The following is a 13975-nucleotide window of genomic DNA, read 5'->3' as shown; positions in this document are numbered from 1 at the left end:
AAGGGACAGAATAGAAGGATTTTGGGAAACAAATGCATGCAGATGATTTACATCTTGGTTCCACCTGTTAGCATAGCTGGCTTCGTGGTTACTGCCACGTAAGTCTGCTTGTGCTACTAGAGTTGCCAGCGAGGTAGAGACCTATATAGCTGGTGCACTCCAGATGATCTGTCAACAGGGGCGAGACCACGACGTGACTAGACCATATTGACCATACCATGAGGGCTAAGAAGTAAAATAAATATATATATATAAATATATATATCACCACCTGACCAACCTAGCCAAAGTTAAGGTGTGTTAACTAAGGCTTAAGAGTTAAGAAGTCGCCGTTGTCGGCGACTCAACAACTAAATTAAGAGCTCTTCCTAACCATTTTCTACAGGATAGGATGCTGGTACTTCTTGCCCCCAAGATTGTGTCTGCAGACACGTATGGCCCTAGCGAGCAGCAGATCTCATATGCCATCTTCACATCTCGCAGGGAGTGTGAAGTGAACACAGAGTTGCTTCGCTAAAACATGGTACTCAGGATGTTGCTGAGTTGCCATGCTCTGTTGAAATGCTTCCGAGGCCGCGCCCTCACCTCGTGAGCATTCAGATAAAAATTTCAAATCTTTGTGCAAAACACAATGAAGGAGCATTTTTGAAAGAACTCCTTACACTAAAGCCAGGCTGTTCTTCGATATGGGCAAGTCTGGTCTTTTTCGGAACACTGCAGATTGCCCGATTGACTTCGACTTTCTTGAGTTTTATGTAGATAAAACTTGAGAGACCCGACAGGGCACAGGACTCTCTCTGGCTCCTGCCCACTAACTTGTGCCATCCTTGCTTCCAAGCTCCTGGCCCAAGGACAAAACGGGTTACCATTCTTAGGCCACAACGGAAGGGTTAGAGAGCACACCGCCTTGTGTTCTCTAAAGCCAAAAACTTGTGACGATGGCTTAAAATCTCACTAACCCTCTTTGTCGTATCTAGGGTGGTTAGAAGAGGCCTTCCACCTTCCTTGATCACATGCAAGAAGTTAACAGGTAGAGAGGTCGAATGCTTTGACATCAAGAACTTCAGACTACGTCTAAGTTCCATATTGAAAGCTTCGATCTGGACATGCACAGTCAGTCCGTCTGTACTAAAGTCAGGTGACGACCAGTTGACCAGTCAGACGAATCAAGGACAGCAAGGCTGTACCCTGAAGACCATAAGGCACTATTCTTCGCTGAAGGATGAGTGTCTGGACTGCCTGGGCGATTCAATCTAAGCAAACCTTGGGGGTGTATCAACGCAACCCAACGTCGTCAGCGAATCAACTCCTGACTCGAGCTTCTGGTGCCAGGAGGAAAGGAGCGAGGAGCAAAAAAGGCGATTCAAGTCCCGAAGGAAGAATGCCTGACAGTCCAACCTGGTCTCATGTTACACGATCATCGGGGGTGTATAAACGCAACCGACTTCGTCAACAAGAAACTCAGGGCTACTATAGGTCGCCTGATCTCGCACGAGTGTCCTGACTCCGAGAAAACAGGTGAGACAAAAAGTAGTGATGGTGAGCGAGGTTCGAGATTCCACAGAACTCAAAGATCGTGAAGGGCGGCTTTGTGTTTGACAGACGCAAATCTCTGAGCCCAAAGGCCGTCAACAACATATTTGCGTATTCTTTAATAGTTGTGACTGCCAGCTTATCCCATTCTTCAGACGGAAATGGAAGACGGTAATCTTATTCCTGTCAACATCTCGATAGCCTGAAAGTAGTCAAGACTCAGAGCGGAGAGGTTATAGGTTACCTTTCTTCCGAGTTAGAGTAGACCGACTCTCTCGGAAAAGGTCCTTGGAAAGTGAACTAGGAAGTATGGTGACCTCTGTGAATTCCAGGATCATGAAGGCCAAACATGGGGCGATCAGCGTCATTGTCGCTCCCATGTGACGTCATAAAATTCCTCCTTATCACATTTCCTAAGCGATTGAAAAAAGGGGAAAAAGAGACTAAATCCATCCACCCCATTCAATATCATAGGATGGCGTTTAATGGTACCGATCCCGGATCGAGAATAAGGGAGCAGAGAAGAAGAAGCCTCTTCGTCCTCAACATATCGAAGAGAAGAATGAAAGGGCGTCCCTAAAGTCTCCACAACTCTCAACTTACTTCTAAAGAAAGATTCCACTCGGAAGTCAATAGTTGCTGCCGTCGATCGAGACGATTCGTACGGACTTTTGCAATCCGGTAACGAACCTCTAGAGATCGTTACATTCTACGCCTGTTGTTATAATAGGCTTTCTCGGTAAACTCGAACAGGGACCGAGAGAAGATTATACTTCTTAAAGATATGATCAGAGCTGTGGAATATCAGAGTTGATCTGGACCACTGGTTCCCAAAACTCGTTACGAGGACTGGAGGGACTACCGAATCGCTTTTACTTCTTTCAGATTAAGATCCAGGACATCTGAAACCCACGCCTCATCCAGATTGTCCGGCACCTTCTTTCTATCACCCTCAGGTGAATAAACGGCACTGAGAGATGTTCAGAATCATTCCTAGATCTTGAATAATATTTCAGTTTCCCGGTAGGAAAAACTGTGGTCTGAATTGCAGTCTATTCGGGGACAAACTTCTTCAGGAAGGAAATGGTCCCCAGCAAGCTCATCCATTCCCTCCCGAGTATGCTTGACTTCCCCTAATAAGGCTGCGCTTTGCCTAAGCAGGAGAGCATATAAAAGTGCAATGTTGCGGTAGACTCGTAGTTCTATACCGTGCGGTAACGAGCACCGAAAGGATTAAGAGATAACTCTGTTGAACATAGTAAGGCACAAAACGAATGCAACGTTTATTCATTCACGTAAGAAATCCCCTCAATCTTAGGCTAAAGTCCGTGATTGTAGGGCAGAGTTACAGTTAGTCAGTCAATCCCGCAGGAGAGACGTAACCGCCAGCACAGAGATACGGTTTAGTCAGTCAATCCCGCAGGAGAGAGAGACGTAACCTACGGCGCATGACAGCGCCCGATCTGTTACTGGCTCGGTTGGACTGGAAGACAGACACAGCGTGACAGCAGCAGCCAGCAGCTTACGAACGTCGTCTCTTAACTTTATGTCTGGGTTGCCAGCTACCCTATTCTACGAAGAAAATAGGTCCAGTTATTTTTTGAGCCGAATAAGATCTCTCAAGCTGGTATATTTAAGCGAAACAGAAAACGCTAAATATATAGATGCGTTTGTGTCGTCAGAACACTACCATACAACGGTAAAAGATAAATCGGAAACTCCTGGAAGGCTGCAGGGAGTAAACGATTAAATGGTCCCCCTTAAAATAATAGAACAATAGACCTCTCGGTTGCCATATGAAGAGGTAACTACAGCAAGCGTATATGACTTGAACCAACCAGAAGTAAAATAACGCAAGGCAAAATATGAAATTATATCACAATAAAGTTTGTTCATACTTACCTGGCAGACATATATATAGCTGAATTCGGAAATACAGCTACATACATATCTGACAGGCAAGTTTCATGAACAAAACTTAAGAGAATCGAAGCAGTCAGCTCAAGCTTCTTATGTTACTGGACATAAGCGTTCATTGACGTAGTCTACAAGTCTATTTCTTGTACGAGTCTGCGAATGACGAATGAGAGCTCTTCCGAATCTTGTCAATAAGAGCTTATTCGCTTACGCAATATCAAGTTAATGAGATGTTTGTCAATGAGAACTAACCCATTTACGGGACAAAGAGATATTTTGTCAATGAGGGGATACCCACTTACTTGACAAAACGAAAGTATATTGTCAATGGGGGAAAGTCACTGAATTGACAAAACGTAATCCAGGGAGTCAAGCATTTAATTTTTTCGATTCCCGTCTCAAACGAGGAAGGGGCAAGAATCCTGTTAAGAGACTGGGCTTACGGCAGTAAGAACGACGATGTTCAATTCGCAGCGTAGTCCCGACTAGAAACTAACCAAAATCTATCATCTGAAAAAAACCCTTTCAGATGGGCTCAAAAAGCTTGCAAAATTATCCTGGGAAGAGGAAGAAACTCTCCAACCAGCTTCCTCTCCCGTATCACAACTAATGCCTGCTAAAGCTTAAAATTTATTGGCAGTATGGCAAAGGAAGTCCTGTCTTGCGCTTTCCTGAAGAGCGTCCTTTTGATGAGTGCCTTTGCAAGAATCCCACTGAACGTTGCCGAGAGTCCTGACGTGCAGGACATCGAGCCTTACATAACCCGTAACTGCCTTATCGCAAAGTCTTGACTGCGGTAGTGGCAACTTAAATTTATTGGCCGAATGGGCAAAGGTTGCGGTAGAGCAAACGAGATCTTCCCTTGAGCTTTCCTTAACTCCATCCACCTATGCGAAAAGCAATATTAATTGACAGAGACCTCTTGAATTCACGAAACCCGATGTCTTGCTGGGTTTCGAAGAAGAAGTTAGTCTGTTCACTTTAAACTTCCTCCGAAGCACTGCCTACTTCACATTCTTTGCAGGTGAGGTAGAAGGTATCACCGGAGGTAGAGGTAAACATTCTTTAGGCCCATATCTGAAACAAGAGCTTGAAGAGTTCAACAGAAACGTTCAGCCAGGCGACACACCTGGCGTGCGCTGGTGCACGCTCGGCGTCCACTGGCGCGCGCTCGGCGTCCACTGGAACGCGCTCGCGTCCACTGGAGCGCGCTCGGGCGTCCACTGGAGCGCGCTCGGCGTCCACTGGCGCGCACTTGGCGTGCACCCGCGTGCGCCTGGAGTCCATCCGAGCGTCCCGGGCGTCCGCTCTCAAAAGCTTCCTGCTACTATGACTTCTTTTACGTATTTCTCGGTGGAAAGACGGACACAGAGTTCAGGGGACGTTCGCCTTCTTACTTCTCACTGAAACGCATAACGAGAGAGAGAGAGAGGACGTGAAGCGTCCTCTTCTATAAAGCTTCTATTTAGAGGGCGCGAGTCCTTCCGAAAGCTCCAACCCCTGCATGGGGAGGACGCTTCGGAGGACGAGAAGCAATCTTTCAGGATTCGTGCACGCGCACGCACTTTGGCAGTCTGGGGATTTTCATCAGAAACTGCCGAAGGCACGCCAGATCGGTGGGGGTTCCTTGTAACCCTCCTTAGGCTTTCGACATGCTCCCTCCCCGGGTCCTGGGAGTCAAGCAGAGGTCCCGGCCTGAGGGCGAAACGAGGCCGATCTGACGCACCCTCCACTACACAAGGGGTATCACTGCACTTCTGCACTTCACTTTTACTCTCTAAAGCAAGCACTTTCGATTCTAAGATACGAATCGAAAGAGTATCAGAGAAAGGGTAATTCCTCTACAGACACTGCTTAGTGGCCCCCCCAGAAGGTGCAAACACTGTTGCAGGGTTTAGGAGGGTAACAAAATTACAGGAAGGTTAGCACTTCACAGCAATGAAGGAGAGCGAGCACCTCTCGTAGACATATTTCATAGCCCGTAGGCCATACTACAGGGTTAGGGCAAAATAAAGTCTACAGGAAGGTTAGCAGGTTCACTACCCTGACTTTTTTGTTACTGATTAATTGCGTACATACGAATCATACGTCTTCCTACTTGAATTAGACATGTTTACTGATTAATTGCGTACATACGAATCATACGTCTTCCTTACGGAATAGACAAAGTCTCACACTCCTTACATGACAAATCTCAACAAAGAAGCAAGACCCATACCCCTCGTACATACCAAGTGCGGATCTACCGAAGCTTTCGGTAGCCACACCCTATCTTTGCAGACAACCCCGTCTGAAACTAGCTTAACTAGATTCAGATATTTTATGCAAAAATGAATCAAATTCAAATCAATTTAAGATAGCGTATGCCTAGCCACAAATCCCACAAATCCAAGTAAATAAATCAAAAGACAATTAGGATACTTAGCGGCAATGAAGTTTCCAAAATCCTAAGACGGAGGTACTGAAAAATGACATTTTTATAATAATATAAAGTTTCACTTATACTTACCCGGTGGTTACATATAGCTGTCGTCTCCTGACGTCACGGCAGAATTTGAAATTCGCGGTAGCGCTAATGGTTGGTTTGAAGGTGATCCCTCTACTCCCGCCTCTACCGGGTACCGGGAACCATTCCAACAATAAATCAGAATTTCATGCCTACCTGTCCATATGAGGGGCGGGAGGAGGGCGGGCTTCGTTATGTAACCACCGGGGTAAGTATAAGTGAAACTTTATATTATTATAAAAATGTCATTTTCACTTATATAACTTACCCGGTGGTTACATATAGCTGATTGACACATTTAGGTGGTGGGACAATGGCAGCTAAAATAACTGTTGGAATTATCCTAAGATATAGGTTCCTTACCTTTAAAGACCGCTGACTCAGTGGTTACTGCCTCTGTAGTCTGCTGGCCTTTATTGTACCGACAGGATATATGGATCCGTGCGTCGGACACAATAATAAGTACTTGCCGTTGAGGACGTGACCGTAACGGACAAGACTATAATGCCCCTGCTCAGGGCGCAGTACAAATCACCACAAAATACAATGAAAAACGAGGGATCACCACAACCGTTTAAGAAATACACCAGACATTAAAAGACTGAAAGATACTCAAAAAACTCCCTGTATCTTCAGACAACCTTAAAAATACAAAAAACATAATCAAGGAGAAAAGTTAGTGAGGATGGGATACATCCTTCTCTCCCTCACCCAATACCGTGTCAGTCACAATGAATGGCCCCAATGTACTGCAATTTTCATATGTGGTTTGCAAATCTGTCAGATAATGAGATGCGAAGACAGAATTGCTTCTCCAATATGTAGATTTAATAATGTCTTTCAAAGACAGATTACGTCTAAAGGCCATAGACGTAGACACTGCTCTAATTTCATGAGCTTTGACTTTTAAACACTTTGATATCTGAGTCCTGACATTGTCCGTGTGCCTCAGAAATCAAACTCCTTAAAAAGAAGGAGAGCGCATTTTTAGAAAGAGGACGAGAAGGATCTTTCACTGAACATCACAGGTTATCACTCTTACCTCTTATACCTTTGGTCCTTTGCACATAATGTCTAAGTGCTCTCACTGGACAGAGAAGACATTCAGGCTCATTAGGCCCCACTAACTCCGAAATGTTCTTTATAGAGAAAGAACGAGGCCAAGGACGTGAGGATTTTCATTCTTAGCCAAAAACCCCAGCATTGATGAGCAAATGGCATTGCCCTTAGCGAATCCAACTCTCTTATCAATAGCATGCAGCTCACTGATTCTTCTAGCTGATGCTAAAGCACAAAGAAAAAGGGTCTTCCTGGTCAGATCTCTAAAAGAACTAGAGGAGATCGGTTCGAATCTATCTGACATCAGCCATTTAAGAACTACATCCAGGTTCCAAGCTACTGTTCTTGACTCCTTTGTCTTGGTCGTATCAAAGGAACGAATCAGGTCTGAGAGGTCTTGATTATTAGAAATGTCTAATCCTCGATGTCTGAACACAGAAGACAACATAGCTCTATAACCCCTAATCGTCTGCGTAGAAAGCTTCTTCTTCTCACGAAGAAAAAGAAGGAAGTTAGCTAACTGAGCTATTAGAGGTCTTAGAAGAAGAAATTCCTTCTTCTTTGCACCAAGCTCTGAATTGGACCCACTTAGCTTGGTACACTCGATCAGAGGATTCTCTTCTGGGTCTAGCAATAGCCCTTGAAGCTCTCTTTGAAAATCCTCTCTTTCTGAGGAGATGCTCGACAGTCTGAAGGCGACTAGTCGAAGAGCGGACAAGTTGTGATGGAAAACCTCAGAAAGTGGGGCTGTCTGAGTAGATCCTTATTCCTTAACGGTAACTCTCTCGGAAAGTCCGTCAACAGCAGTAGTAGATCCGGAAACCATCCCTGGCCGGCCAAAAGGGGGCTATCAGAGTCATCCTGACGTTCTGATGACTCTGAACTTTTGCCATAACTAATCTTAGCATTTTGAAAGGTGGAAGGCATACAGATCCAGATTTGACCAGTCCAGAAGCATGGCATCCACTGTAAACGCCTCCTCGTCTGGAACTGGGGAGCAATACAGTGGTAGACGAGCTGTCTTGTTTGTGGCGAAGAGATCCAACTGAGGACATCCCCAAATCCCCAAAGCTTCTTGCATATTTGAGGATGTAACGTCCACTCTGTGGAGAGGACTTGTCCTCTCCTGCTGAGAATGTCTGCCTTTACATTCTTCGAGCCTTGAATAAATCTTGTGCTCAAGACAACCTTGTTCTCTTTCGCCCAAATGAGTAGGTCTCTCGCCGCCTCGCACAGAGAGAACGAGTGTGCCCCCCCTGTTTTTGATGTAAGAGAGAGCCGTGGTGTTGTCCTGCTTGAACCAGCACTACTTTCCCTCTTACCTCTGTCTTGAAGTGCATTAGAGCCAAATGAATTGGCCTTCAACTCTTTTAGATTTATGTGCCATTTCTTTTCTGATGAATCTGCCAAAGACCCGACACTTCCCTTTAGTCCACAGCGTAGACCTTCCACACGCTTTGTCCGATGCGTCTGACAAAAGCGTAAGGTTGGGGCTCAACTGGCTTAGAGACAGGCCTTCCTCTAGCCTTCCTTCTGATTTCCACCAAAGTAGGTCCTGTTTGATTCCTTCCGAGATGGGGAACACGAAGGAGTCTGGGAACTTCTTCCTTTGCCACTTCTGCTTCAAGTAAAATTGAAGTGGTCTCATGTTGAGCCTGCCCACTTACAAATTGCTCTATTGAAGCCAAGGTTCCTAAAAGGCTCATCCACTGATTCGCCAAGCAAGTTTGTCTGACGAGAAATTCGTCTATTTTGTTCAGGCAAGAGTCGATCCTTTGGCGAGACGGAAAAGCCTGAAAAAGAACTGAATTCAGTCTCACTCCTAAATAAACTATCTCCTGAGAAGGAGTGAGACATGACTTTTCTTTGTTTACTAACAACCTAGGCTTTCCGTCATCCTTAAAGTCTTTTGTAGGTCCTCCACACACTTCTGTCTGGACCTTGCCCTGAGAAGCCAATCGTCTAGATACATGGATATTCGTATCCCGTCTAGATGAAGCCACTTTGCTACTGACGACAGAACTCTGGTGAACACTTGTGGAGCTGTCGACAGGCCGAAGCAGAGGGCCCTGAACTGATAAATGCGGCCCTGGAACACGAATCTCAGGAATCTTCTCGATTCCGAATGAATCGGAATATGAAAATAAGCGTCCCGAAGGTCTATGGAACCATCCAATCTCCAGGATGAAGAGCTGCTAATACCGATTGGGTCGTTTCCATAGAAAACTTCGTCTTCAGGACAAAGACGTTCAGGGCACTGACGTCCAACACCGGTCTCCAACCCCCCGTGGCCTTCTTTACCAGGAAAAGGCGATTGTAAAATCCTGGTTCCTGCGGAGAGTCCACTAACTCTATGGCCCTCTTTGCCAGTAAGGCGAGAACTTCTTGATGGAGGGCAGCAAATTTTTTCGGAGTTCTCCGAGTAGGCTGACAAATTCACAGGAAATTCTGTGAGAGGGGGGTGCTTGATGAACGGAATGGTGTATCCTTCCTTCAGGACCTGGACCGTCCAAGGATCCGCTCCGAGATGAAACCAGGTCTGCCAGAAAAGGTGTAATCTGGCTCCTACTGCTGTGTGGAGGACTACGGGCCTACTTTTTGATGGAAGAGGGAGTGGTTTTAGAAGAGGCTCTACCTCTCCCACGAAACCTGGAGGAAGATCGAACGGGAGTTCTCCCTCGAAATGGTTTAGGGGCTTCCGTGGAGGGAGCACTCCGAGAAGCAGAAAGAACCGGAGCTTATCCTTTCTGGGCTTCTTCACTGACTGTGTTAAAAGATCCTGGGTCGCTTTCTGTGTTAAAGATTGAGCGATCTCGCTCACAATCTCTTGCGGAAATAGGTGTTTCTTGTCCAAAGGAGAGAAGAGCAAGGCAGACTTCTGGTTCGATGAAACCCCTTTTGACAAGAAGGAGCACCAAAGCTGTCTCTTCTTCAACACTCCAGAGGCGAAAATGGCAGCGAGCTCCGAAGCTCCATCACAGATGCCTTTATCGATACAATCCAGTACCGAGGCAAAATCCTTCAACTGCTCCTCCGAAAGTCCAAATGACTTGACTTTCCTGGCCAGCGAAGCAATGGCCCAATCCAGGAAGCTAACAAACTTCGAAAACACGGAAAACACTCTTGCAAAGATGCTCCAGTTCATTTGTTGAAAAGAAAATCTTAGCAGTATTAAGGGCTGCTCTGCGGGAAGAAGTCCACGAGACTAGAAAAGTCTCCCTGAGCGGAGGCAGTCACACCCAGGGAAAAAACTTCTCCAGTGTCATACCAGACACGGCTCCTTGACGAAAGTCTCGAAGGGGGAAGACAAAAACATTTTTCCCTGTTCCCTCTTCTCCAAAAGCCAAGCGTTAACTTTCTTGATAGCTTTCTTAGCCGAAATCGAGAGGGGGGACGAGACGCGTGAACCGAGGACGAGGAGTCAGGCTACTGTCCTTTTTCCACTGCGAACTAGGAGAAACTGGAACGGAAGGCGCAAAAGAATCTCCAAAGTTGTCAACGAAGGATCGTAAAGGAGTTTATACCCCGACAAATGCTTGTCTTTTTCTGTAAGTCCTTCTCTTTCTTCCTCCAAATCCGAAGCTTCCTTCGACGAAACTGGCGAACATTCCATCGGAAGAGGAATCCTATTCGGCGAAGTCACACCCTGACGCGTCCCGAGAGGGTGTGAGAAAGCAGGAGAAGACGTCGGAGCCTGTACTGAGACGTATCCGGGCGGCTGAGCTGGCGGCTGCGTTGGCGGCTGAGCTGGCGGGCCTCGGCTGGCGGCTGAGCTGGCGCTCGAGCGAGAGCCTGACGTGGCGCCATAGACGGAGTCAGGAAAGGAGTCCGACCAGGCGCCTGAAGTGTCGTCTGAAGAGGAGTCACATGGAGAGTCTGAGCCTGAAGAGGCGACTGCAAAGGAGCCTGCGAAGAGGACTGCACAGTAGTCTGCGGAAGATGTAAGGCGGTCGGGAGCGCATTCGGGGACGAAAGAGACTTGCCAAAAAGCTCCAAGATACTGCCTAACTTGGCATTCATCTGTTCAAACACCGAAGGTTGTTGAGATCCACCGACGTAGAAGGCGCGGGAGGGTGTAGAAGGATGATCCACAAACACGTCTGGAGCCGCAGGAGTTTTATCGCTTGAGGAGGCTCTGGCGAAGGCTCCGAAGGAGTGTGCGTGTTCGGCTTCTCCACTTCTATGAGAGAAGGGCGATAAATCGAACCGCCGGCGGAGAAAAAGCTTCAGGCTCCTCCCAAAAACTACAAGAAGGTTCGGCAGCCGCCACCTTCTTGGGAACCGCAGCAGGCGAAACATCGCGCGACCTTTTCAGCGGTCTAGAAGTCTTATTACGCCAACCTCTATAAAGGAGGAAAATCTGAACTAGTAGTCACTTGACGAAAAACACTTCCTCGCAACACCTTTCCAATGGTGAGCGACAGCATCCTGGGATACGGCTACAGGATTGCTTGAGGGGGGCGGCTGCTCGGGAGCAGGTCCCGCTCGCCTCCCTTCGGTTTTCGGCATGCCTCCTCCCAGGATCTGGGGAGTTTGACAGGGGCCTAGACCTAGAGAACGAACGGGCCGAACACCACCTCCTCCACTTTACACTTGCACTAAGTAATTTATCACACTTAACTACCACTTCTTGCACTGTCTCACCCATTTCTGCATAGTGGTGAGGAAAGAGACAAATTTCGAGTCCATATCGGCTCGTAATACTGACACGGGATCGGGATCGGGAGATACAGATTCGAGGGCAGGAGCAACCACTACGGGGTTAATAGGAACAGGATTAATAGAATTCAGAGGAATATCCTGGCTACTCACTAACTTAGAAGAAGATCTCTGTGAAGCCTTTCTGATTCTATCTTTTTCTAACTTTCTCATATACTTTCCCAGTGCCTTCCACTCCTGAGATGTTAGAGACTTACATTCTTCACACGTATTCTCAAAAGAACATTCACGTCCCCTACAACTAACACAAGTAGAATGAGGATCAAGTGAAGCTTTAAGAAGTCTAGTCTTACACCCACTACTACACACCCTATACTGAACAGAGCCGGTGTCAGACATCGTGAAGAATTCAAAATAATTCCTAAAAAGGACAACAATATCAAAACCAAAATAACTATAGCGCTAGCAAAAAGATCAGTAAACTCAAGGTACATCACCAAAAGGAGAAAACCAAGATGATCAATTCCAAATTCCAACCAGCAGAGGAACCGTGTTACCGGTTCCGACGGCAGGAAACTTCTGATTTATTGTTGGAATGGTTCCCGGTACCCGGTAGAGGGCGGGAGTAGAGGGATCACCTGTCAAACCATTAGCGCTACCGCGAATTTCAAATTCTGCCGTGACGTCAGGAGACGACAGCTATATGTAACCACCGGGTAAGTTATATAAGTGAAACAGGTGTTTTCAGCACCAGCGACAGAAAAATTATGAATAGAAAATGGGAATGGTTCCTGATACCCGCCTCCCAGCGGCGGGAATGGGTACTAACCACCTGGCCGACCACTGCGTGTGTCGGAAGTTTTTAAAATTCTGTCGGACTTCAGAAAATACAGCTATATATATATCTGACAGGTAAGTTTCATGAACAAATTACTACTTAGGAAAAATTACTTAAGCAGGTAAAAAAATCCACACAACAATAATTACAATAATTCCAATGATAAAAAATAAAAAAAAAACTATAGCAACATAGCATAGGCAGTCCCTGGTTGTCAGCAGGGGTTCTGCTCCTGGGGGTGTGCCGATTAGCGAAAACCGCCATTAACCAAAATTTATGGTGCCTTCACAGGTGGGTCCAAGCCACCAACACAGCTAAGTCCCTTCTCTCGTCCTGCACCACTATCGTGATGGAAAAAAAAGACTACCTATCACTGTGGATATGAGACCCTCCTTGGGGGTTGTACACTCAGACATACCTGTATGTGATTATACCCGACGCAGCCCCGGTTCCTGGTTCCTAAGCGCTCACTCCACAAACACAGTTGTGGGCAGCATACGACTACACGGTTTATGAGGTGCAAAGCTTTATTCCCTAATTGTTTACTTTACTCATTATTTAGTTTAACTTTACTACAGTGGTACCTCGAGATACGAAAGGCTCAACTTACGAAAAACTCGAGATACGAAAGCCAATACGAAAATTTAACAGCTCTACATACGAAAAGTTTTCAAGATACGAAAGGTTTCTGAAAGTCCGAGATTCGCCCGGATAACAATTTTGAAAATCGCGCCGCGCGCCGCCATCTTAGTATACTAGTAGACTTGCCACCATCCTCCTGCTCTCCCATTGGTTCCTGTTGCTAGTTGCGGCCATGAAATCCTTCTCTCCTATTGGCCAGCGTCCCTCCCACCATGCACCTACTATGTACACGTGGTGGCGTGGCTCGGCCACTCGGTACCAGCATTGTTTTAGTACGCACGCGGTATTCGTTTTCGGGATCGTCAATGTGTACATAATATTTAAAAAAAAAAGTGACCAAGATCTCACACATGGGATAAGTGATGATCAAGGTCTCTCTCATGGGATAACTGGAAACTTTGCAAGGTTGGTAGAATCTCCACTCCCTGCTGAACAGAGGGCGTAGACCAATCATTTACAACATGCATACCAGTATGTAGTGTACATATGATCAAGGCACTTCAGTTTATGTTGAAGGTCAGCAGCCGAACATTCAGTACCTAAATCAGTTGCAGAGAGAGCATTTGGTTGAACAGGGTTTTGATGGACACCAGGGACAACAGAGTCATGAGGTGCAAAAAAAGAAAGTACGTAAAGTAAAAAAAATAAAACATCAAAAAAAGAAGAAAAAAATGGCAGAAATTAAAGCAGCTTTTCATAAAGTGCAATCATTAGTAGAAGACACCCCCCGAAAAGGCTCACACATAACATTGTTTGAAAAAGTACGTAGCCCAGAAGCAATTATTCCGTTTGGATAGTTTACGTTGTGTGAGTACGTACGT

The 13975-nt window shown here is 46.1% G+C and overlaps 1 protein-coding gene across 2 annotated transcripts in view; it reads right to left on the bottom strand.

Annotated features, from left to right (window-relative positions):
- LOC135214474 (nuclear pore complex protein Nup214-like) overlaps window positions 1–13975 on the bottom strand; it is a 184345-nt gene that overhangs the window by 151371 nt on the left and 18999 nt on the right. The gene's annotated exons all lie outside the window — the stretch shown is intronic.

The sequence above is a fragment of the Macrobrachium nipponense genome, chromosome 45 (assembly GCF_015104395.2).
Source record: "Macrobrachium nipponense isolate FS-2020 chromosome 45, ASM1510439v2, whole genome shotgun sequence".
In the NCBI taxonomy this organism is placed as follows: Eukaryota; Metazoa; Arthropoda; class Malacostraca; order Decapoda; family Palaemonidae; genus Macrobrachium; species Macrobrachium nipponense.
This window is presented reverse-complemented; position numbering and strand designations above follow the sequence as displayed.